Raw genomic sequence first — 23,286 nt, forward strand, 5'->3', positions numbered from 1 at the left:
TACAATGTTTTGGTCTCAACTACTTTGTGGTAACAAATTCCACAGGCTCACCACTCTCTCTGGGTGAAGAAATTTCTCCTCATCACAGTCCTAAATAGTCTACCCCATATCCTCAGACTGTGACATAGAACATAGATAGGCTAGCAAAATGGGCAGTCAAATGGCAGCTGAAATTTAGTACAGATATATGTGTTAGGTGATGCAATTTGGCAAAAGGGATAAAGAGAGGCTATATAGACTTAAAGGTTCAATGAAGAGTCCAGGAGGGCATACCAGGAGCAGCACCAGGCATACCCAAAAATGAGGTGTCAACCTGGTGAAGCTATAACACAGGACTACTTGAGTGCCAAACAGGATAAGCAGCAAGTGATAGAGCTAAGTGATCCCACAACCAGTGGATCAGATCTAAGCTCTGCAGTCCTGCCACACCCAGTCGCGAATGGCAGTGGACAATGAAACAACTCACTGGAGGAGGTTCCCAGCATCACAGATGTCTGTCTTTAGCCAATTCGATTCACTGCACGTGATATCAAGAAATGGCTGAAGGCACTGGATACTGCAAAGACTATGGGCCCCTGACAATATTCTGGCAATAGTACTGAAGACTTGTGCTCCAGAACTTGCCGTGCCCCTAGCCAAGCTGTTCCAGCACTGCTACAACACTAGCATCTACCCAGCTACAAGGAAAATTGCCCAGGTATGTCCTGTACACAATTAGCAAGACAAATCCAACCCAGCCAATTACTGCTACTCTCTCAGTCTACTGAGAATCAAATAAAGTAATGGAAGGGGTCATCAACAGTGCTATCAAGCAGCACTTGCTTAGCAATAACCTGCTCACTGATGCCCAGTTTAGGTTCCACCAGGGCCACTCAGCTCCTGACCTCATTACAGCTTTGGTTCAAACATGGACAAAAGAGCTGAACTCCCAAAGTGAGTCGAGAGTGACTGCCCTGGACATCAAGGCAGCATTTGACAGAGTGTGGCATCAAGAAGCCCTAGTAAAACTAGAGTCAATGGGAATCAGGGGAAAAACTCTCTGCTGGTTGGAGTCACAAAGGATGAGGCTGTGGTTGTTGGAGGTCAGTCATCTCAGCTTCAGGACATCACTGCAGGAGTTCCTCAGGGTAGTGTCCTCAGCCCAGTCATCTTCAGCTGCTTCATCAACAGCCTTCTTTCCATCATAAAGTCAGAAGTGGGGATGTTTGCACGATGTTCAGCACCATTCGCAACTCCTCAGATACTGAAGCAGTCCATGTCCAAATGCAGCAAGACCTGGACAATATCCAAGCTTGGGCTGACAAGTGGCAAGTAGCATTCACGCCACACAACTGTCAGGCAATGATCATCTCCAAGCGAGAATCTAACCATCGACCCTTGATGTTCAGTAGCATTGCCATCACTGAATACCCCACTATCAACATCCTGGGGGTTACCATCGACAAGAAACTGAACTGGACTAGCCATATAAATACTGCGGCTACAAGAGTACACACATCAGAGGCTAGGAATCCTGCGACTGAGTAACTCATTTCCTGACTCCCCAAAGTCTGTCCACCATCTACAAGGCACAAGTCAGGAGTGTGATGGAATACTTCCCACTTGCCTGATGAAGGCAGCTCCCACAACACTGAAGAGGATGGACACCGTCCAGGACAAAGCAGTCCGCTTCATTAGCACTACATCCTCAAACATTCACTCCCTCCACCGTCGACGCACAGTAGCAGCAGTGTGTACCATCTACAAGATGCACTGCAGGATTCACCAAGGCTCCTTAGACAGCACCTTCTAAACCCACGCCCACTACCACCTAGAAGGACAAGGGCAGCAGACAGATGGAAACACCATCACCTGGCAGTTCCCCCCCCCAAGTCACTTGCCATCCTGACTTGGAAATATATCACCGTTCCTTCACTGTTGCTAGATCAAAATCCTGGAACTCCCTTCCTAACAGCACTCTGGGTGTACCGACACCACATGGACTGCAGCAGTTCAAGGAGGAAGCTCACCACCACCTTCTCAAGGGGAACTCGGGATGGGCAATAAATGCTGGCCTAATCAGCGATGCCCACATCCCGTGAATGAATAAAAAAAATTTTGACATGCAATGGACATTTTAAATGGAACCTGTAAAGTGTAATGAGGCACTTCATGCACTGTACTGGAAAAAACTGATCTGTATTGTAGTTTATGTCATGTAATGTATTTCTACAAATTTTATGAATAAAGTATATTTTGGGGGAAAAAATGGAACAGTTCAAAAAAGCATGCAGGAACAGAGAGATCTATGGGTTCATGTGAATGGATCTTTGAAGTGGCAGGACATGGTCAGAGAGTAGTAAGCAAAGTTTATGGGGTCTTGGGCTTCATATACAAATGGATTGTGCCCAAAAGCAGGGAAGTTATGCTTCATCTGTATATAGTTCTGAACAGGCCACAACTAGACTATTATACTGAGATCTCATTCCACACTTTAGGAAAGATATGAAGGCCCTTGAGTGTGCAGAGGAGATTTACCAGAATGGTTCCAGATATAAGGGAATTTAGCTACAAGGTGAAGTTGGAGAAACTGGCAGCTATTCTCCTGGAAGCAGAAGTTGTTGAGGGAAAGTCTGATAGAGGTGTACAAGATTATAACAAGCTTAGATAAGGTAGACAGAGAAAAGTTGTTCCCTTTACTGATGGTACAAGGACTGATAGACACAAATTTTAGGTTTTGGCCAAGAGGTATTGGGTGTGGGGGGGGGGGGGTGGGTGCGTGTGGAAATATGAGAAAGAACACTTTTACACAATGAGTAGTGATGAACTGGATCTCGCTACCCATGAAGGTGGTGAAAGCGAAGCTGACCAGTGATTTCAAAAGGAAATTGGATGGACATATGAGGGAAATAGCTTGCAAGGCAATGGGGATGCAGAACGGTGGTGATTGGATTTCTCTAGAAAGAGTCACTATGGACTCCATCATCCAAATGGCCACTATTTGTACAGTTATGACTCTATGAAGTTCTTCATTACAACATTTTAATCACCCTCTGCAATGCATTATTCTCAACTTTTTTGTTATTCGTTCACGGGATGTGGGCATCGCTGACTAGGCCAGCATTTATTGCCCATCCCGAGTTGCCCTTGAGAAGGTGGTGGTGAGCTTCCTCCTTGAACTGCTGCAGTCCATGTGGTATGGTCTTTATGAACTAATTAATGAAGAGCTATTTTTCATAGCACCTTTCGTAATCTCAGGACATACCAAAGTGTCTCAGTCCAAATGTCAAATGTTAGTACACTGCTTAGCCCTGAAATGATCTTTCTTCTCCACATTTAATATATCAAAGCCTTTTTTTTGCCTCTATCACCTACATCTGTCCGTAACTCTCCTCCTTCAGTAGAAACCATTATCTACACCTTATAGCTTAAGGCACAATCTCTCTGATCTTTTCCCCATCTTGCTTGTCTCTAGAAACTATGACTCATCCAAAATGAGAGAGTTCACATTCCTGTCCATGCCACCATCTTGCATTTTTAAAATCGAGCTTCATTGGATCTTTATACTCCATCTAATTGACCAAGATTTTTTTTTTTCCATTCCAACCATTGCTTTGCTCCATCCAACATCAGATATTTTCCTCTATCAGAACATTTCAGCAGAGACTCACCACTCATCTGACACTTTAAATTCCTTCATTAATGGCTCTCTCTTTTGTCACTGAGCCACTATCATCTGGATCTCTCTCCTCCAGCATTTCTACATTGTCCTTGTCCTTTCCATCAAAGTCTCCCACAATCCACACTATTCAATTTATTCACATGCCCCAAGCTTGCTCCCCTCTAGTTTGCTATGTACTCTGTAAAGCATTTTGAGACAGCTCTGAAAGGCAGCTATGGAAATACAAACTTTTATTAGAATAACAGAACTGTATGGCAGCACCATTAACAAAAGCTGAGAGCTTCCCAGGCTAGACTAATGAACCTTAAGAGCAGCATGTTTATTTTTAAATGCTGAAATATTTGACTAAAATGCTATCAGCATTCTGTATAATAAAAACCCTAGTAACCAGCACCTGAAATGTACAGCTACAGGCACAGGTCAGCAAATGAGCAGCGTCAACTAGATTTATTACGACAGTATAAACTCCATTATCTAGCTTAATATTAGAGGTAACCTGCCTAGTAGAAAATGGACATTGATGTAACAAAAAGTTCCCTAATTTTGTTCTCATATAGATCTTCAATCAATATCTTAGGAACATGGATGACAGCAAACGAAATAGAAATAGCAAACCAACTTTAATTTTTTTTTAAAAAAAGAGTCATAGAGGTCTACAGCCCACAGAAAAAGGCCCTTCGGCCCAGCAAGTCTGCGCCAGTCAAACAAGTACCTAACTATTATAATCCCATTTTCCAGCACCAGGCCCATAGCCTTGTATGCCATGGCATCACAAGTGTTTTAGGGATGTGAAATTGATTTGAGTCAGTCACAGGGTTTGTATTGACATCAGTCATCTCAATTTCTCTGCTCCTCTCATCCACTCCAACCTGTCTCTCTCGGAACTTGCTGCACTCTGTTCTCTCAGGTCCAACCCTGACATTGTCATCAAACCTGCTGACAAGGGTGGTGCTGTTGTTGTCTGGCGCACTGACCTCTACCTCGCAGAGGCTGAGCATCAACTCGCAGACACTTCTTCCTACCTCCCCCTGGACCATGACCCCACCACTGAACATCAAGCCATTGTTTCCAGGATTGTTACTGACCTCATCTCCTCTGGAGATCTTCCTTCCACAGCTTCCAACCTCGGATGGCCCGCTTCTACCTCCTACCCAAAGTCCACAAACAGGACTCTCCCAGCAGACTGATCGTGTCAGCCTGTTCCTGCCCCACAGAACTCATTTCTTGCTATCTTGACTCCATTCTCTTTCCCCTTGTCCAGTCCCTTCCCACCTACATCCATGATTCCTCTGACACCCTACATCATATCAACAATTTCCAGTTCCCTGGCCCCAACCGCCTCCTCTTCACCATGGACGTCCAATCCCTCGACACCTCCATCCCCCACTGGGATGGTCTGATGGCTCTCCACTTCTTCCTCGAACAGAGGCCCGAACAATCCCCATCCACCACTACTCTCCTCTGTCTGGCTGAACTTGTTCTCTCACTGAACAATTTCTCCTTCAACTCCTCTCATTTACTCCAAATAAAAGGTGTGGCTATGGGTATCCGCATGGGCCCCAGCTATGCCTGTCTCTTTATGGGGTATGTGGAACATTCCTTGTTCCAGCCCTACTCAGGCCTCCTCCCACAACTCTTTCTCTGGTACATCGATGATTACTTCAGTGCTGCTTCATGCTCTCGTCTGGACCTGGAAAAATTTATTAATTTTGCTTCCAATTTCCACCCCTCCATCATTTTCACATGGTCCATCTCTGACACTTCCCTTCCCTTTCTTGACCACTCTGTCTCAATTTCTGGTGATAGACTGTCCACCAATATCCATTACAAGCCTAGCGACTCCCACAGCTACCTCGACTACAGCTCCTCACACCCCGCTTCCTGTATGGACTCCATCCCATTCTCTCAGTTCCTTTGCCTCCGTCACATCTGTTCAAAATCAGTTCCTCTGACATGTCTTCCTTCTTCCTTAACCGAGGTTTTCCACCCACTGTGGTTGACAGGGCCCTCAACCGTGTCCGGCCCATCTCCCGCACATCCGCCCTCACACCTTCCACTCCCTCCCAGAACCATGACAGGGTCCCCCTTGTCCTCATTTATCACCCCACCAGCCTCCGCATTCAAAGGATCATCCTCCGCCCTTTCCGCCAACTCCAGCATGATGCCACCACCAAACACGTGTTCCCTTCACCCCACCGACGGCATTCCGCAGGGATCGTTCCCTTCGGGACACCCTGGTCCGCTCCTCCATCACCCCCTACACCTCAACCCCCTCCCACAGCACCTTCCCATGCAACTGCAGAAGGTGCAACACCTGCCCCTTTACTTCCCCTCTCCTCACCGTCCAAGGGCCCAAACACTCTTATCAAGTGAAGCAGCATTTCACTTGCACTTCCCTCAATTTAGTCTACTGCATTCGCTGCTCCCAATGCAGTTTCCTCTACATTGGAGAGACCAAATGCAGACTGGGTCACCGCTTTGCAGAACACCTTTGGTCTGTCCGCAAGCATGACCCAGACCTCCCTGTCACTTGCCATTTCAACACTCCACCCTGCTCTCATGCCCACATGTCCTTCCTTGGCCTGTTGCATTGTTCCAGTGAAGCTCAATGCACACTGGAGGAACAGCACCTCATCTTCCAACTCGGCACTTTCCAGGCTTTCGGACTGAATATTGAGTTCAACCATTTTAGATAATGAACTCTCTCCTCCATCCCCACCCACTTTCCGATCCTCCTTTTTACCAATAATTTATACAGATTTTTCTTTTCCCACCTATTTCCATTATTTTTAAATGTATTTCCATCCATTGTTTTATCTCTACCTTTTAGCCTATTTCGATCCCTTCCCCCCCCCACCCCACCCCCACTAGGGCTATCTGTACCTTGCTCATCCTGCTTTCTACCCTTAATGTCACCTATTATCACATTCCTTAGATAATATCGCCAACTTCAACATCTCCTTGTCCTTTTGTCTATGACATCTTTTGGTTATCTCCACCTATCAGTGGCCCTGTATCCAGCTCTACCTGTCCCACCACCCCCTTAAACCAGCTTATATTTCACCTCTTTTGTATTTTTCCTTAGTTCTGTTGAAGAGTCATACAGACTCGAAACATTAACGGTGTTCCTCTCCATAGATGCTGTCAGATCTGCTGAGTTTTTCCAGGTATTTTTGTTTTTGTTTTGGATTTCCAGCATCCGCAGTATTTTGCTTTTATCACAGGGTTTGTATTAGTGGGCTGTGCAACAAGCCATTTACCATGATTCTATTGCTCAATTCTAATTTTACTATTTCTGTCCAGAAAGACTGATTGGTAGAGTACAAAGTTAAAAATGACCACTCAAAGTAACCATTAGGTTCACCATCAGGTGTCCTCCCTTCATACAATCCTTTATACAGTCTCATGCCTGCTGCATTAGTCTGAAAGTCTAAAAGACATGTCCTGATCAATGTAACAGTTTATCTCACCTGATCTAGCACTGGGTCCTCCTTTCCATACCTGCAATCAGACACTTTGTGTGAAGTATCCACCAGGTCTGAAGAGGCCGTTAAGTTTTCTATCACATAAAAAGAGAGTGGGTTTTTGATTTTTTTCCCCCTTATGTCAATTTAATTAGTTCTTTTACTCTTGTCCATCATTACACTGCACCTAACAACTTGTGGCAGTCACTTATTTTTGGTGATGCCTCCCATAAATTCTCAAGTGACCTGTTTCATTAGAACTTGAGTGAAATGCGATTTTCTCAATTTATTAGCTTGTTATCCTATTCATTCTCTTAAATTTGTATAGCAATTAAAAAACTACAAGTACTACATATCTTAACAACACCAAGTTTCATAAACAGTCAGCCAATCACATAACTCAAACAAATTAGTCAGATAATAAATGATGGTCTTATGTTTTACCACAGTATATATCAGGCTGATAGTTCTCTTAAAACTACAGAATAACTCCACAGCTAATATTGCCAGTCTTGGCACAGTGGTAGCTCTTTTGCCTAATTCAACAGAGTGGTGTCCAGAAACTTGAACACATCTGTATTGTATCTGACTGTATTGTAAACAAATTTGTTAACGACTGGGATAAGTAGGAAAGTAAATTGTGAGGAAAGTAATTTGTGAGGAGGATAATACAAAGAGTATGCAAAGGAATACAGGTAGATTAAGTGAGTGGGCAAAAATTTGGCAGATGGAGTACAATGTGGGAAAATGTGAAGCTGACAACTTCGGCAGGAAGAATAGAAAAGTAGAATATTATTTAAATGGAAAGAGACTACTGAATGCTGCAAGTATAGAGGGATCTGAGTGTCTTTATATATGAATCACAAAGTCAGCATGCAGATACAGCAAGAAATTAGGAAGGCAAATGGAATACTGGCCTGTATTGCAATGGGGATGGAGCATAAAAGTAAGGAAGAATTGCCATAACTGCACAGGTGAGACCACACAGAGGTCATTTTAGTTAAAGTAGGGACATACTTGCACTGGAAACAGTTCAAAAGTACATTAGGCTGATTTAAAAACAAAGTGCTGGAAAAATTCAGCAGGTCTGGTAGCATCTGTGGAGAGAGAAACACAGTTAACCTTTTGAGCCCAATAGGACTCCTCTTAGGAACCGTTCCGAAGAATAGTCATATTGGACATGAAGCGTTAACTCTCACTCCACAGATGCTGCCAAACCTCTTAAGTTTTTCCAGCATTTTCATTTTTTTATTGCAGATTTCCAGCACCTGCAGTATTTTGCTTTTATATTACTAGATCGATTCCTGGAATGATGGGGTTGTCTTATGGAGAAAGGTTAGGCCTATACTCATAGGAGTTTAGAAGAATGAGAGGTGATCTTATTGTATCATAAGATTCTGAGGGGGCTTGACAGGGTAGATGCTGAGAGGATGGTTCCTGTCATGGTTGGGGGGGGGGGGGGGGGAGTGGTTTCTAGAACTAAGGGGCACAGTTTAAAAATAAGGAGATGGAGATAAGGATGAATTTCTTTTCCCAGAGGGTCATCAGTATTGGGAATTTTCTCCCCCAGTGAGCACTGGGGGCTGGATTATTGAATATATTCAAGGCTGCGTTAGACAGATTTTTGATTGACAAAGTGTTATGGGGGGGGGGGGGGCGCAGGTTGGAATGTGGAGTTATGGGTACAATCAGATTAGCCAACACTGTACTGAAAGACAGAGCAGGGTCAAGGGGCTGAATGGTCTACTCCTGCTCCTATTTCATATGTTATGTACATAATCTAAGCTGACACTTCAGTGCAGTAGTGAGCGAATGCTACACCGTTGAAGGCGCCAGCTTTTGTTAAACTGAGGCCTTATCTGCCCTCCCAAGTAGATGGAAAAAAATCCCATGACACTTTTATGCATCATTCAGCAGGTTATAGAGTTATACTGACATAGTGCAAGTCACCTTCCTGAACCCTTGGTTGGCATGCAGTAGAAAGAAAACAAATCTAAACAGAGAAAATCCAGAGGTACAAAAGTACTTTACTAAAAAAAAAACTGCTGAGTTAATCTGCATTATATGAAGTTTCATTTAAATCATGAAATTTGCAGTACAGTAACATACCTGGGTATGGTAGCATAGTAGTTATGGTGTTGAACTAGTAGTCTAGGACCCCGGAGTAATAATCCAGAGATCGTTAGTTCAAATACCTTGACAGCAGTTTAAGAATACACCTTCAGTTTATATAAAAACATGGAACTAAAAAGCTGGTTTCAGTAAAAATGACCATGACACTGCTGTTTTGTAGTAAAAACCTAACTGTTTCAGCAATGTTCTTTAGGGAAAGAGACCTGCTGTTCTTAGCTGGAATGACTTATATACGTGGCTCCAATCCCTCCCACACCAAGATGACTGACTCTGAACTGCCCTCAAAGTGGACTAGCAAGTCACACAGTTGAATCAAATCACATGTAGCATTTCAAAAAGGCAGTTCATCATCACCTTCCCAGAAAAGTAGATAAAGGAAATAAATGCTGGCTTAGATAGTGACACCCACACCAGAGGATAAAAAACAAACTAATGCTGCAACTTGGCTAGTTGCAACATGATGTACACTGATAATCACATGTATCTTCTACTGATTTAGATATGGCTCATAAAGTCAGCTCACAATGATACTACTGAACTTCCCCTTTTGCATGAAAATCATATTTCCGAGGGAAGCCTATGGAGTACCTCCACACAACATTCTAAAAATTTCAAGTCGCACTGCAGAGTCTTATTGCAATTTTACATCAAGGAAGCAAACCCAATGGAGGATACAAATACAGAAAACTCTTATTAATATTTGAATGCATTCATGAATAAGAATTTTACAATGGTTTGCTGACTCAAGGACAAGTATCACTTCCCATCTCACGTAATGCTTATCTCAGGTTTTAGAAAAAAAATACAACATCCCAACACTGCAAATAACCAATGTAGATTGTACTTTCCAAATTAAAATAAATTCTACTGATATGTTAAACAAGCCTAAAACATTAAAAGGACATGCAAATTGGTGCTGATGCTTGATATTTTCTTCCCTTGTTAACTTTCTCTATTTAAAAACTGCAAAATAAAGACCAACATTTGGGGGGACACCCTCCATGACACAAAACTATGAAGGTCATGTCCAATTATATCATAAACACTGCACTTTGCAGCATTCCTCACATTTATAATACCAAGAATAACGTCTAACTAAAATGTTATGGAGATGGAAATGATTTAGGTGAGCAATTGAAGATCTCTGTCACAAAGTATTGACTTAAATTTACCAAAGAAAAATCTGTACTGATCAGTCTGAGGACTCACCACCCTAAGGAGGGTATGAAAATATTTGCTTTCCAAGGTGTGTTCTCTATGAACAGCATTTTTACAGTTTTTGTGCAATTTCTTCATCCCAAAGTTTTAGTCCGAGATTCAGACATGCACATTTGCAAATGTCATCCTAACCCACCCAACCAACCACATCTGGGGAGCTATTTACAAGCTGGTACGACCTTTCTTTCGCATGCTGCAAAAAAAAGTGACAAGACTCAATACACTAGGTATAAACGAACAGAATCGAGCATATTTAAAAGTAGAGTTCGTAATAAAAGTAAAATAAATTGTAAATCGTTAAACTCAAAGGCAGGTTTTGTGAACACAGCAGGAATGAGACGTACTTGCAAATGCGGCACTACTTAAAAGCACTTACAATTTTACAAAGCCTTTGGCCAAGGGACATGCAATAGCTGTCAGCGTCCCAACCTTGCATGCTCTTAAAGGTCATAGTCCATCCGCCATCCAATACACTCCAGCCAGCCGAACACATTGATCCCTACTGCAGAAATTTATAATACCTTTAACCAGCTCGAGGATTCAACCTCGAGGCAGAGGGAAAGGTTATGTACCGCAACCCTGGGTAAGAACAGGCTAACACGATGCCATCTACTTACTCATGGCCCCGGCCTTTCAAATAAAAGTCTGTTCAGCAACCTCCCGAGTAAAGCACTAGTGCCTCCCATCCCCTATCCCTGAATATATTGTGAGGTTTCCACCTAACTCCAGTATTTTGGCCCATACGTACCGCTGAAGAGCACACACCGACTGGGAGGGGAGGGAGATCCAGCAGACGAGAATCGCCAACCGAAACACACTCAGCAGCAAACACTGGCCGAGAGAGGAGCTACACATGCGCGGCACTCAGGAGTTAAGCGAGGAGCAGCGCCTGCGCCTGCGCGCAGAGAGGGCGAGGGGCGGCGCCTGCGCGCAGAGAGGGTGAGGGACAGTGTGTGTGATGAAAGAGGCGAAGCGTCAGATTCTGCAGAGGATCATGACGATAAACGGCGTCGACCTTTTTCAGCCAGTCTATGCAGGCGTTTATATTCTACTGGAGTCTCCTGCCTTCCCTGATCTAAGTCTACCAACGTAACCATCTATTCCCTCCTCCATCATGTGCCTGACTTCCCCTTAAATGCATCAACATGAATTGCTTCAACCACTCGCTGTAGTCGTGAGTTACACATTCTCACTGCCATGATAATAGTTGATTGTGGTAGTGGACTCCACTATTAGATACTTTACGGTACTCTACTAAATATGGGTCTGAAGGTCAGATAGCACATGTTGGAGAAAAGCAAAATACTGCAGATGCTGGAAATCTGAAATAATAACAGGAAATTCTGGAATAGTCCAGCAGGTCTGACAGCATCTGTGGAGAGAGAAACAGCATTAACGTTTTGAGTCTGTATGATCCTTCTTCGGAGCTAAAGAGAAGTAGATGTGATGGAATTTATACTGTTTAAAGGGGTTGGAGCAGGTGAAACTGGATTGAAGGCCAGCAATAGGTGGGGATTAAGGAGAGATTGAAAAAGATGTCATGGACAAAAAGACAAAGGTAGTGTCAATGATAGTAGTAAGGGCTAAAGGAGGTGCTGATAGTGGTATAAAGGTAAGAAAGCAGAATGTGTTAATAGCAGAAAAAGGGTAAACACTCTGTGAGAGAACAACATAGAACAAGTAACAGATGGCCCTTTTGGTGTGGGTGGGTGGAGGGGGCATAAAACAATGAATAAAAATGAAAATATGTAGGTAAAAAAGGGGGGATTTAAAAAGGGGTGAAGATAGAGGAGAGTTCATGGTCTGAAGTTGTTGAACTCAATGTTAAGTTCAGAAGGCTGTAAAGTGCCTAATCGGGAGATGAGGTGCTGCTCCTCCAGTTTGCGTTGAGCTTCACTAGAACATTGCAGCAGGCCAAGTACGTACATGTGGGTATGAGAGCAGGATGGTGTGTTGAAATGGCAAGCAACAAGAAGTTCTGGGTCACCCTGTCTGTGTTTGGTCTCCCGAGTGTAGAGGAGACTGCATTTGGAGCAGCGAATGCAGTAGACCGAATTGAAGGAGGTGCAAGTGAAGCACTGCTTCACCTGAAAGGAATGTTTGGGCCCTTGAACGGTGAGAGGGAGGAGGTAAAGGGGCAGGTGTTGCACCTTCTGTGATTGCATGGGAAGGTGCTGTGGGAAGGGGATGAGGTGTTGGGGAGTGACGGAGAAACGGACCAGGATGTCCCGGAGGGAACGGTCCCTACACAATGCTGATGGAGGTTGGGGGAAGATGTGTTGGTGGTGGCATAATGCTGGAGTTGGCGGAAATGGCAGAGGATGATCCCATGAATGCGAAGGCTGGTGGGGTGAAAAGTGAGGACAAGGGGAACCCTATCATGGTTCTGGGATCAAGGGGAAGGTTTGAGGGCAGAGGCATGCGAGATGGGTCAGACATGGTTGAGGGCCCTGTCAACCACAGTGGGTGGGAAACCTCAGTTAAGTAAGAAGGAAGACATGTCAGAAGAGCCATTATGGAAAGTGGTATCGGAATAGTTGCAACGGAGGCAAAGGGACAGAGAGAATAGGATGGAGTCCTTACAGGAAGCAAGGTGTAAGGGGCTGTAGTCGAGGTAGCTGTGGGAGTCAGTAGGCTTGCCGTGAATATTGGTGGACAGTATATCACCAGAATTGGAGACAGAGAGGTCAAGGGAGGGAAGGGAAGTGTTGGAGATGGACCATGTGAAAGCGATGGGTGAAAATTGGAAGCAAAGTTGATAAATTCTTTCAGGTCCAGACAAAAGCATGACACGGCACTAAAGCAGTCATCGATGTGCCAAAAAAAGAGTTATGGGAGGGGGCCTGAGCAGGACCGGAGCAAGGAATGTTCCACGTACCTTATAAAAAGATAGGTATAACTGCGAACCATGTGGGTACCCATAGACACACCTTTTATTTGGAGGAAGTGAGGCAAATTTAAGGAGAAATTATGAGGTTGGAAGCTGTAGAGAGATCTCCAGAGGAGATAAGGTCAGCGACAGTCCTGGAAACAGTGGCTTGATGTTCAGTGGGGGGTCATGGTCCAGGGGGAGGTAGGAAGAAGTGTCTGAGAGTTGGTGCTCAGCCTTTGCAAGGTAGAGGTCAGTACGGCAGACAACAACAGCACCACCTTTGTCGGCAGGTTTGATAACAAAGTCAGGGTTGGACCTAAGGAATGGAATGCAGCAAGTTCAGAAGGAGACAGGTTAGAGTGGGTGAGAGGAGCAGAGAAATTGAGATGGCCGATGTCACGCCGACAGTTCTCAATTAAAACATCAAGATCAGATAAGAGGTCAGAGGGAGAATTCCAGGTGGATGGAGAATACTGTGGTAGTGGTGAAAGCATCCGTGGAACGGAGGGAGGACTCCTGCTCAAATAAGTGACCAAGGAGACGTAGGCGCCGAAGAAAGAGTTGAGCATCATGCCGAACCCGAAATTCATTGCGATGAGGGTGTTAGGGTATGAAACTGAGTCCCTTGCTAAGTACAGACTGTTCAGCATCAGAGAGGGGAAGGTCAGAAGGTGTGGTGAATACACAGCAAGGGCTGCAGTTAGAAGAAGGGATGGGGTCAGAGGGACGAGAAGGGGTGGAGGGTCCTGGATGAGAATTGGTATCAATAAGTTGTTGGAGCTTGCGTTTCTTAACACCTGAAAGAAAGAAAGAAAGTTTCTTGTTAAGGTGTTGGATGAGACAAAAATTAAAATGAAACTAGGGAAAAGGACAGCTTTGACTTAGAATGAGCCGGTGCTGCTGGAGGGAGAGGTCAAGTGTGTTCATGTGGCGGTGCATGGCACTAAGCGTGGATCTCAGGAGCGTGGTGTACTGACCTCTACCTCACAGAGACTGAGTGCCAACTCTCAGACAATTCTTCCTGCCTCCCCCTGGATCATGACCCCACTGGTGAACATCAAGCCATTGTTTCCAGTACTGTCACTGACCTTACCTCCTCTGGAGATTTTCCCTCCACAGCTTTCAACCTCATTGTGTCCCAACCCCAGACAGCCCGTTTCTACCTTCTTGCCAAAATCCACAAACAGGACTGTCCCAGTAGACCCATCATGTCAGTCTGTTCCTGCCCCAAGGAACTCATTTCTTCCTATCTTGACTCCATTCTCTCTTCCCTTGTCCAGTCTCTTCCCACCTACATCCGCGATTCCTCTGATGCCCTACATCATATCAACAATTTCCAGTTTCCTGGCCCTAAACCACCTCCTCTTCACCATGGACAAACAATCCCTGTATGCCTCCATCCCCCACCAGGATGGCCTGAGAGCTCTCCACTTCTCCCTTGAACAGAGGCCCGAACAATCTCCATCCACCACCATCACTCTCCTCTGTCTGGCTGAACTTGTTCTCTCACTGAACAATTTCTCCTTAAACTTGTCTTACTTCCTCCAAATAAAAGGTGTGGCTATGGGTATCCGTATGGGTTCCAGTTATGCCTGTCTCTTTATGGGTTATGTGGAACATTCCTGGTTCCAGTCCTACTCAGGCCCACTCCCAACTTTTTTATCAGTACATCGACGACTGTTTCAGTGCAGCATCATGCTGTTGTCTGGACCTGAAAGAATTTATCAATTTTGCTTCCAATTTCCACCCCTCTATCACCTTCACATGGCCCATCTCCGACACTTCCCTTCCCTTCCTTGACCTCTCTGTCTCCATTTCTGGTGATAGACTCTCTATCATTACAAGCCTACCGACTCCCACAGCTACCTTGGCTACAGATCCTCACACCCTGCTTCCTGTAACGACTCTATCCCATTCTGTCAGTTCCTTCGCCTCCGTCGCATTTGTTCCGATGATGCCACTTCCCAAAATGGTGCTTCTGACATGTCTTCCTTCTTCCTTAACCGAGGTTCCCCACCCACTGTGGTTGACAGGGCCCTCAACTGTGTCCGACCCATCTCCCGCGCCTCTGCCCTCACACCTTCGCCTCACTCCCAGAACCATGATAGGGTCCCCTTGTCCCCACTTTTCATCCCACCAGCCTCCGCATTCAAAAGATCATCCTCCGCCATTTCCGCCAACTCCAGTATTTTGCCACCACCAAACACAACTTCCTCTCACCCCCCCCCGCCTCCCTGCCCACAGTCAGCAATCCGTAGGGACTGTTCCCTCCGGGACATCCTGGTCCACTTGTCCATCACTTGCAACACCTCATCTCCTTCCACCACACCTTTCCATGCAATCGCAGAAGGTGCAACACTTGCCCCTTTACCTCCTCCCTCCTCACTTTCCAAAAGCCCAAACATTCCTTTCAGATGAAGCAGCACTTCACTTGCACCTCCTTCAGTTTAATCTAGTGCATTCACTGCTCCCAATACGGTCTCCTCTACACTGGGGAGACCAAACACAGACTGGGTGATCGCTCTGTGGAACACCTTCGGTCTGTCCGCAAGCATGACCCAAACCTTCCTGTCACTTGCCACTTCAACACTCCACCCTGCTCTCATGCTCACATGTCCGTCCTTGGCCTGCTGCAATGTTACAGTGAAGCCCAACACAAACTGGAGGAACAGCACCTCATCTTCTGATCAGGCACTTTACAGCCTTCTAAACTTAACATTGAGTTCAACAGCTTCAGACCATGAACTCTCCTCAATCTTTACCCACTTTTTAAAACCCTTTTTAAAATTTATTTTTATTTTTTATCCAATTATTTTCATTTTTATTCATTTATTCATTGTTTTATGCCCCCTTTTTTATCTTTTTATCCCTTTTACCATCCTTTTTCCCTAACCACTGCCCAGTCCCCCAACCCCACCCCCAAAAGAGCCATCTGTTACTTGTTCCACATCCTTTCACAGAGTGCTTAATCTTGTTCTGCTATTAACACATTCTGCTTTCTTATCTTTATGCCACTATCAGCACTCCTTTAGCCCTTACCGCTACCATTAAGACTCCCTTTGTCTTTTTGTCCATGACATCTTTGTCAATCTCTCAAGTTCTGTCGAAGGGTCATGAGGACTCGAAACATCAACTCTTTTCTTCTCCGCCGATGTTGCCAGACCTGCTGAGTTTTTCCAGGTAATTCTGTTTTTGTATAAATTTCATCACCTTCGTACTTTTCTTTAGCTCTTAAGAAGGGTCATACAGACTCAAAACATTAACTCTGTTTCTCTCTCTGCAGATGCTGTCAGACCTGCTGAGTTTTTCCAGCATTTTCTGTTATAGCACATGTTGGAACCTGTCTTGATAGAATTCAGTTACTGCAGATATATGTTTATGTTAGGAAAATGTGTTATTAATAAAGTTAGCTCAGCTACAATATCAATGGCCTGTGTGCATCATTGAAACAAAAAACAAGACATGGTGTCAGAAGTAAACTAAATGCAACATTGAGGTCCTGAAACCATTGACAGCTCAGCTTGGAAGGCAATCTCGCTGAAAGCTGGAGGAGGTTCGGGTAGCAATTCGAGCTGTACCTAGCAACGGACAGTGATAAAAAAGGCCCTCAGTTGCTGTCTTCATGTAGCAAGGAAAGCAGCCCTAGAAGTCTAACACATTCATGTTTGAAAGTGATGAGAAACAAAACGACTTGAAAGAAATAATGGAAAAATTCAAAGCCCACTGCAGCCCTAAAAAAAAATCTTTTAGAAAAGATACCAACTTTTTTATGTGCACACAAGGCAGTGACAACATTAGTCAGTATGTAACTGAGCTGAGAAAATGAGCTAAATCATGTGAATTTGGAGAATCATTCATCCAAGGTAGAATAATTTACGGAATTGGAAATGACACTCTGAGAGAATAGCTTTTGAGAGAAGTTGATCTCACCCCGGAGAAAGTAATAAATATCTGCAGAGTGGCAGAGACAACAAAATGCCAGATTAAATAGATGATAGAAGATGATAAGCTGTACACAGTCAAGCAATTAGATGCAGTTAAACAGAAACAGCCCCGGGAAAGAACAATTGGACAATCTGAATGTAAAAAGAATAAAGCTACTATTAAAATATTTAAATGCAGCCGATGCGTAACAGAGTATTTACAATGTAGTTATCCAACCTTGGAAAGCAGTGTAAGAACTGTGATAAACTAAATCACTTTGCTAAGATGTGTAAATTGAAGAAAGTGCACACAATTGCAAATGATGACAGAGACACTGAAACTGAACTTTTCAAGTGCAATAAGAACAAATTCGAAAGAAGACGAATGGAAGGTTGATTTAAAAATTGCCAACATGATGGTGAATTTCAAGCTTGACACAGATGCCCAAGCAAATGTCATTCCTATAAGCCTGTATCATAAGATAAGCAAAGAAAAACAACTAACTAAAACAAAAGTGAAGCTGTATACTGATACAGGTGAAAAAATTGCAGTAAAAGGCAAGTGCACACTTAAAGTAACTACAAGAAAACAGTCTCAAGCACTTCTTTTCATAGTGGTGAAAACTGATGCAAAACCCATTCTTGGAATCAAAGCTTGTGAAAATCTGAAGCTAATCAAGAGGAAAATGACTGTGACTGTCACCACTGATGGCATCATGAGCGAGTATAAAGATGTATTCCAGGGGACTGGTTTCCTAAAAGGAGAACACACCAAGACTGACGAATCTGTAACACACAAAATACACCCGCCGAGGAAAATGCCAGTAATGTTGAGTGACCGACTGAAAGCAGAGTTGGACAGAATGGAGAAACTTCACATCATCAGGAAAATTGAAGAACTGACAAAGTGGATTAATCCAATTGTAATTGTAGAAAAATCAGATGGAAATTTGTGAGGCTGCCTGGATCCCAGAGACCTAAACCAGGCAGTACAAAGAGATCATTACCAGCAGGCAAGATCACATGTAAACTAGCTGATGTTAAATACTATTCAGTCTTGGATGTGAGTTCAAGTTTCTGGCAGGTCAAGCTGGATGAACGCAGCTCCTATCTTTGTACCTTCAACACCACCATACAATAGTACAGGTTTTTACGCTTACCTTTTGGTATTAATTCAGCTCCAGAGGTGTTCCACAGAACAGTAAAGCAGCTGTTTGAAGGGTTAGAGGGCATGGAAACCTACATCGACAATGTGCTAGTCTGCAGAGCCTCACAAGAAGAACACGACCACAGACTGAGGCAGGTGCTGGCCAGAGCTAGAGAAAGGAACCTCAAGTTGAAAAAGGAAAAGTGCAAAATAGATCTTCATGAAATTAAATACTTGGGACATGTGCTAACAAGTGAGGGACTGAAGCCGGACCTGAGTAAAATCGAGCAGTCGTGAACATGGCACCCCCCAGAATGTAAGAAAGACTTGAAGAAGTTTTCGGGAATGGTGACCTTTCTTGGAAAATTCATTCCGAATATGTCAGACCTGACAGCACCTCTCAGAGAACTTCTACAAAATGATGTGGAATGGCACTGGGAACAAAGTCACCAGGAAGCTTTGACCAGTCTGGAGAAAACACTGACCAGGCGCCAGTGTTAAAGTATTACGATGTCAGTCAGCTGGTCAAGATCTCACTGGATGCTTTAAAGATTGGCCTGGGAGCTGTCCTCTTGCAAAATGAGGCATCAGTGACATACACTTCTAAGGCAATGAATGAAACACAGCAGCAGTATGCCCAAATAGAGAAAGAATCACTAGCAGTTGTGTTTGGCCTAGAACGCTTCCATCAGTTTGTATATGGCAAAGACATGGAGGTAGAGTCTGATCATAAGCCTTTGGAAGATATACTTTAAAAAAACCATCAACTGTGCACCACCAAGAATTCAAAGATTACTGATGCATCTGTAGAAGTACCAAGTCAGAGTTATATACAAACCGGGCAAGGAAATGTACATCTCAGACACACTGTTGCGTGCATACCTACCCATCACAGCAGAAGAGGATGAAGAAATGGAAACACAGGTTCACACTGGTGACAAAGAACTTACCTGTGGCTGTAACCAAACTGGATGAGATCAGGGAAGCAATGACGACACCATGAGAAAACTGCAGCAGATTGTCCAAACTGGCTAGCCCACACATCGGAGCGGAGCCCCTTCTGCTGTACAAGAGTACTGGAACTTTTGTGAGGAACCTCATGTATCAGAAGTAATACTTTTCAAGGGAGAAAAGATTTTAATCCCCGCAACACTGAGGAAAGAAGTGCTGCAGCACATACATGAAAGACCTCGGCATAGAAACACGCAGGAGAAGAACTCAAGATGTAATGTATTGGCCTGGAATAAGAGCACAAATTGGGGAAATGGTGAATGTATGTGCAGTGTGCCAAAAGTACAGTAAATCACAACAAAAAGAACCATTTCAACCCACAGGGTTCCAGCGAGGCCCTGACAGAAAATTGGAGTGGACTTGTTCACATTTGACAACAGTGAGTACCTGCTAGCCATAGATTATTACTCAAAGTTTTTTGAGCCTGGGCTGCTGAGAAATGATAGCGACAGAATCTATTCATGAAAATAAGTTGGGGGAGGACAAATTTAGCTATACATGATATGTCTGTAGAAGTTTCATCTTCACTAAGGCAACATCTTTATAGATTAAATCTGGCAAATTTATCACAAGGACAGAAAGAAATCAAATTCATGCTTCAAAATGATATCATTGGCCTGAATCTTCTGGTCGGCATGCAGGGGCAGGCCCCACTCGCTGACATGTAAAATGACGTGTGGTAACATTGGGCATGCATCCCGACGTCATCATGCATAATTCCAAACTTCTGTTCGGCGGGCGCACACCGGAGTCAGCTGCGCACCCGCCAAACTGTCAAAGGCCTGTTGAGACCATTTAAATACCAACTGAAATCATTAACAGGGCTGCCTGTCCGACCTTAAGATTGACAGGCAGGCAAAAAGCCCAGCGGCCTTCGTATTTCTCATGAAACCTCATCCACGGGCGGGGTGAGGTTTCATGAAGACTTAATAAATTAAATAAAAAATTTTATTGCAACACGTAAACATGTCCCAGCTCATGTGACACTTTTTTAGTTCTTTTTTTCCATTTTTCATAATGAAATTAATCTCCCTGAGGCAGCTTCTTGCCTCAGGGAGATTTCTGTGCTCTTTCGCGCTCATGCGCATGCACGAAAGAGCACAGGCCCCGCCTCTCCCTCCTCCCATTGCCTGCACAAGTAGCGCTGTGCGCTTCCAGGCGTGCATCATGCTGGGCGGGCCTTAATTGGCCCTCCCACATAAAATGACATCCGCCCCCGTCCGATCCCACCTAGCCCACACAACGGGGAGAAAATTCTCCTGATTGAGGCTAGTTGCAGTAGCTGGAGATCACCTATTGTGCTGTTACCGAAATCAGATGGAACACAAAGACTATGTGTGGACTATTGAAAGGTGAATGCGGTGACAAAAGCAGATTCATATCCTATACTGTGGTTGAAAGATTGGATCGAGAAAGTGAGACACTCAAAACTTATCACAAAGGTTGACTTGCTGAAATGAACATAAGGATATAAGAATATAAAAAATAGGAACAGGAGTAGACCATTTGGCCCCTTGAGCCAGCTCCGCCATTCAATAAGACCATCGCTGACCTTCTTTGATTTTGATTTCCACATTCACATCTAATCCTAATAACCTTTGATTCCCTTGCCTAAGAAGAATCTATCTACCTCTGCCTTAAAAATATTCAATGACCCTGCCTCCACCACCTTCTGAAGCAGAGAGTCCCAAAGTTGCACAACCCTCTGAGAGAAAAAAATTCTCTTCATCTCTGTCCTAAAAGGGCAACCCCTAATTTTAAAACAGTGCCCACTAGTTCTGGAGTCACCCACAAGGGGAAACATCCTTTCCACATCTACCTTGTCAAGGCTATTCAGGATCCTGTATATTTCAATCAAATCACCCCTCACTCTTCTAAACTCCAGTGGAAACAAGCACAGCCTGCCCAACCTTTCCTCAAAAGACAATCCACTCATTCCAGGTATCAATCTAGTAAACATCCTCTGAACCGCCTCCATTGCATTTACATCCTTCCTTAAATAAGGAGACCAAACCTGCACACAGTTTTTCAGGTGCGGTCTCACCAATGTCTTGTACATTGCATAACATCCTTACTTTTATGTTCAATCCCTATCGTAATAAAGGATAGCATTCCATTAGCCTTCTTAATTACTTGCTGTACCTGCATACTAATTTTTTGTGACTCATGTACTAGAACACCTAGATCCCTCTACACCTCAGAATTATGCAGTCATTCTCCATTTAAGTAATACTGTTTTTTGTTCTTCCTGCCAAAGTGAACAACTTCACATTTTCCCTCATTAAACTCCATCTTTACCCACTCACTCAATCCATCTATATTCATCTGCAACCTCCTCATGCCCTCTTCAAAATATGCTTTCCTACCTATCTTTGTGTCATCTGCAAATTTAGCTACCATGTCTTCACTCCCCTCATCTAAGTCATTGATGTAAATTGTAAAAAGCTGAGGCCCCAGCACAGACCCCTATGGGACTCCACTCAACACAGCCTGCTAATCAGAAAAAGACTATTTATGCATACTCTCTGTTTTCTGCCAGCCAGCCAATCTTCTATCCATGCTAATGTGTTACCCCCTACACCATGCGCTTTTATGTTCTGTAATAATCCTTGTTGTGGCACATTATCAAATGCCTTCTGGAAATCCAAGCACAGCATTTCTTCAGGCTCTCCTTTATCTTGGTACTATCCACTTGGATGTTGGCAGATACCATTTTCGGAGAGAACAAATGGGATATTGGCTTTTATGATGCCATATGGACTATATCAATTCAAAGTCATGCTGTTTAATATGAAAATGCACCTTCAACATTTCAAAGGCTAACAAAGTAATAGCAGGTCTGAGCAATTGTGATGTTTATATTGATAACTTGATAGCTTTCAGTCAGATGTGGGAGGAGCATTTACAATATCTTGAAGAATTATTTACTCAATTACAAGAAGCTAATTTGGTGGTGAACTTGGCTAAAATTGAATTTGCAAAAGAGAAAGTTACCTATCTAGCCATACCATTGGACATGGTAAGGTAGATTCAAGAGATGTGAATGTCAAGACTATCGTGGATTCCCCTGTGCCTACAACAAAACAAGAAGTTTTGAGATTTCTGGGCATGAGTGGGTTTTATTGGAAATTTGTACCAAATTTTAGCAGTGTTGTTGCTCCACTGACTGAACTATTAAAAAAGAACAAGAAGTTTCAGTGGACACTGGACTGTCAGAAGGCATTTGACAGTTTGAAAACTGTATTAGCTATTACACCAGGTTTGACAGTACCTAAGTGCGCCAAGCAATTTAAGTTGGCTGTTGACGCAAGTGATTGTAGGCATTGGGGCCGTAGTATTACAAGAAGATGATACTGGAATTGAAAAACCGATACAGTATTTTTCACGAAAGTTGAATGTACAGCAGAGAAGATTGAAAAGGAGACTTTGGGTTTGGCGTTAGCTTTGCAGCATTTTGAGATTTATGTTGCAAACAATTTGTCAGAAACAATTGTTTATACAGACCACAATTCATCATAAACAATTATTTATACAGACCATAATTCTTTTAAGTTTCTGGACAAATTTGGAGACAGAAGTGCAAGGCTATTCAGATGAAGTTTATTACTGCAACCATTTAATCTACAGATTATACATGTAATGGGATGAGAAAATTTGATTGCAGATGTATTATCAAGAGTTGAAGCTTAAAGGGAAAATTGGACATTTAAAACCTGAACACTGAACTGAAATGATATCTGTTGACACGAATAATTTGTATATATATTGGTATGTTAATGCATGCATCTGGTAATGTAACAATGTAAGTATATAGATAGGTATAGGATTTAGTATAAAATGCATCTTCCTCATAATAT

At 43.5% G+C, this 23,286-nt stretch overlaps 1 protein-coding gene across 2 annotated transcripts in view; it reads right to left on the minus strand.

The window, feature by feature from the left end:
- vdac1 (voltage-dependent anion channel 1) overlaps positions 1-11,368 on the minus strand; it is a 44,826-nt gene extending 33,458 nt beyond the window's left edge. Inside the window, exons 1-2 of one of the 2 annotated variants that reach the window (XM_041193176.1) lie at positions 11,225-11,344; positions 7,132-7,220 (exon numbers count right to left, since the gene is read on the minus strand). The gene's annotated coding sequence lies outside the window, so the exon portion shown is untranslated. Of the gene's footprint in view, positions 1-7,131; positions 7,221-11,224 lie in introns of both variants that reach the window. The other variant, XM_041193175.1, reaches the window with a different exon arrangement.
- Between the last annotated feature and the right edge of the window lie 11,918 nt (positions 11,369-23,286).

The sequence above is a fragment of the Carcharodon carcharias genome, chromosome 8 (assembly GCF_017639515.1).
Source record: "Carcharodon carcharias isolate sCarCar2 chromosome 8, sCarCar2.pri, whole genome shotgun sequence".
NCBI lineage: Eukaryota > Metazoa > Chordata > Chondrichthyes > Lamniformes > Lamnidae > Carcharodon > Carcharodon carcharias.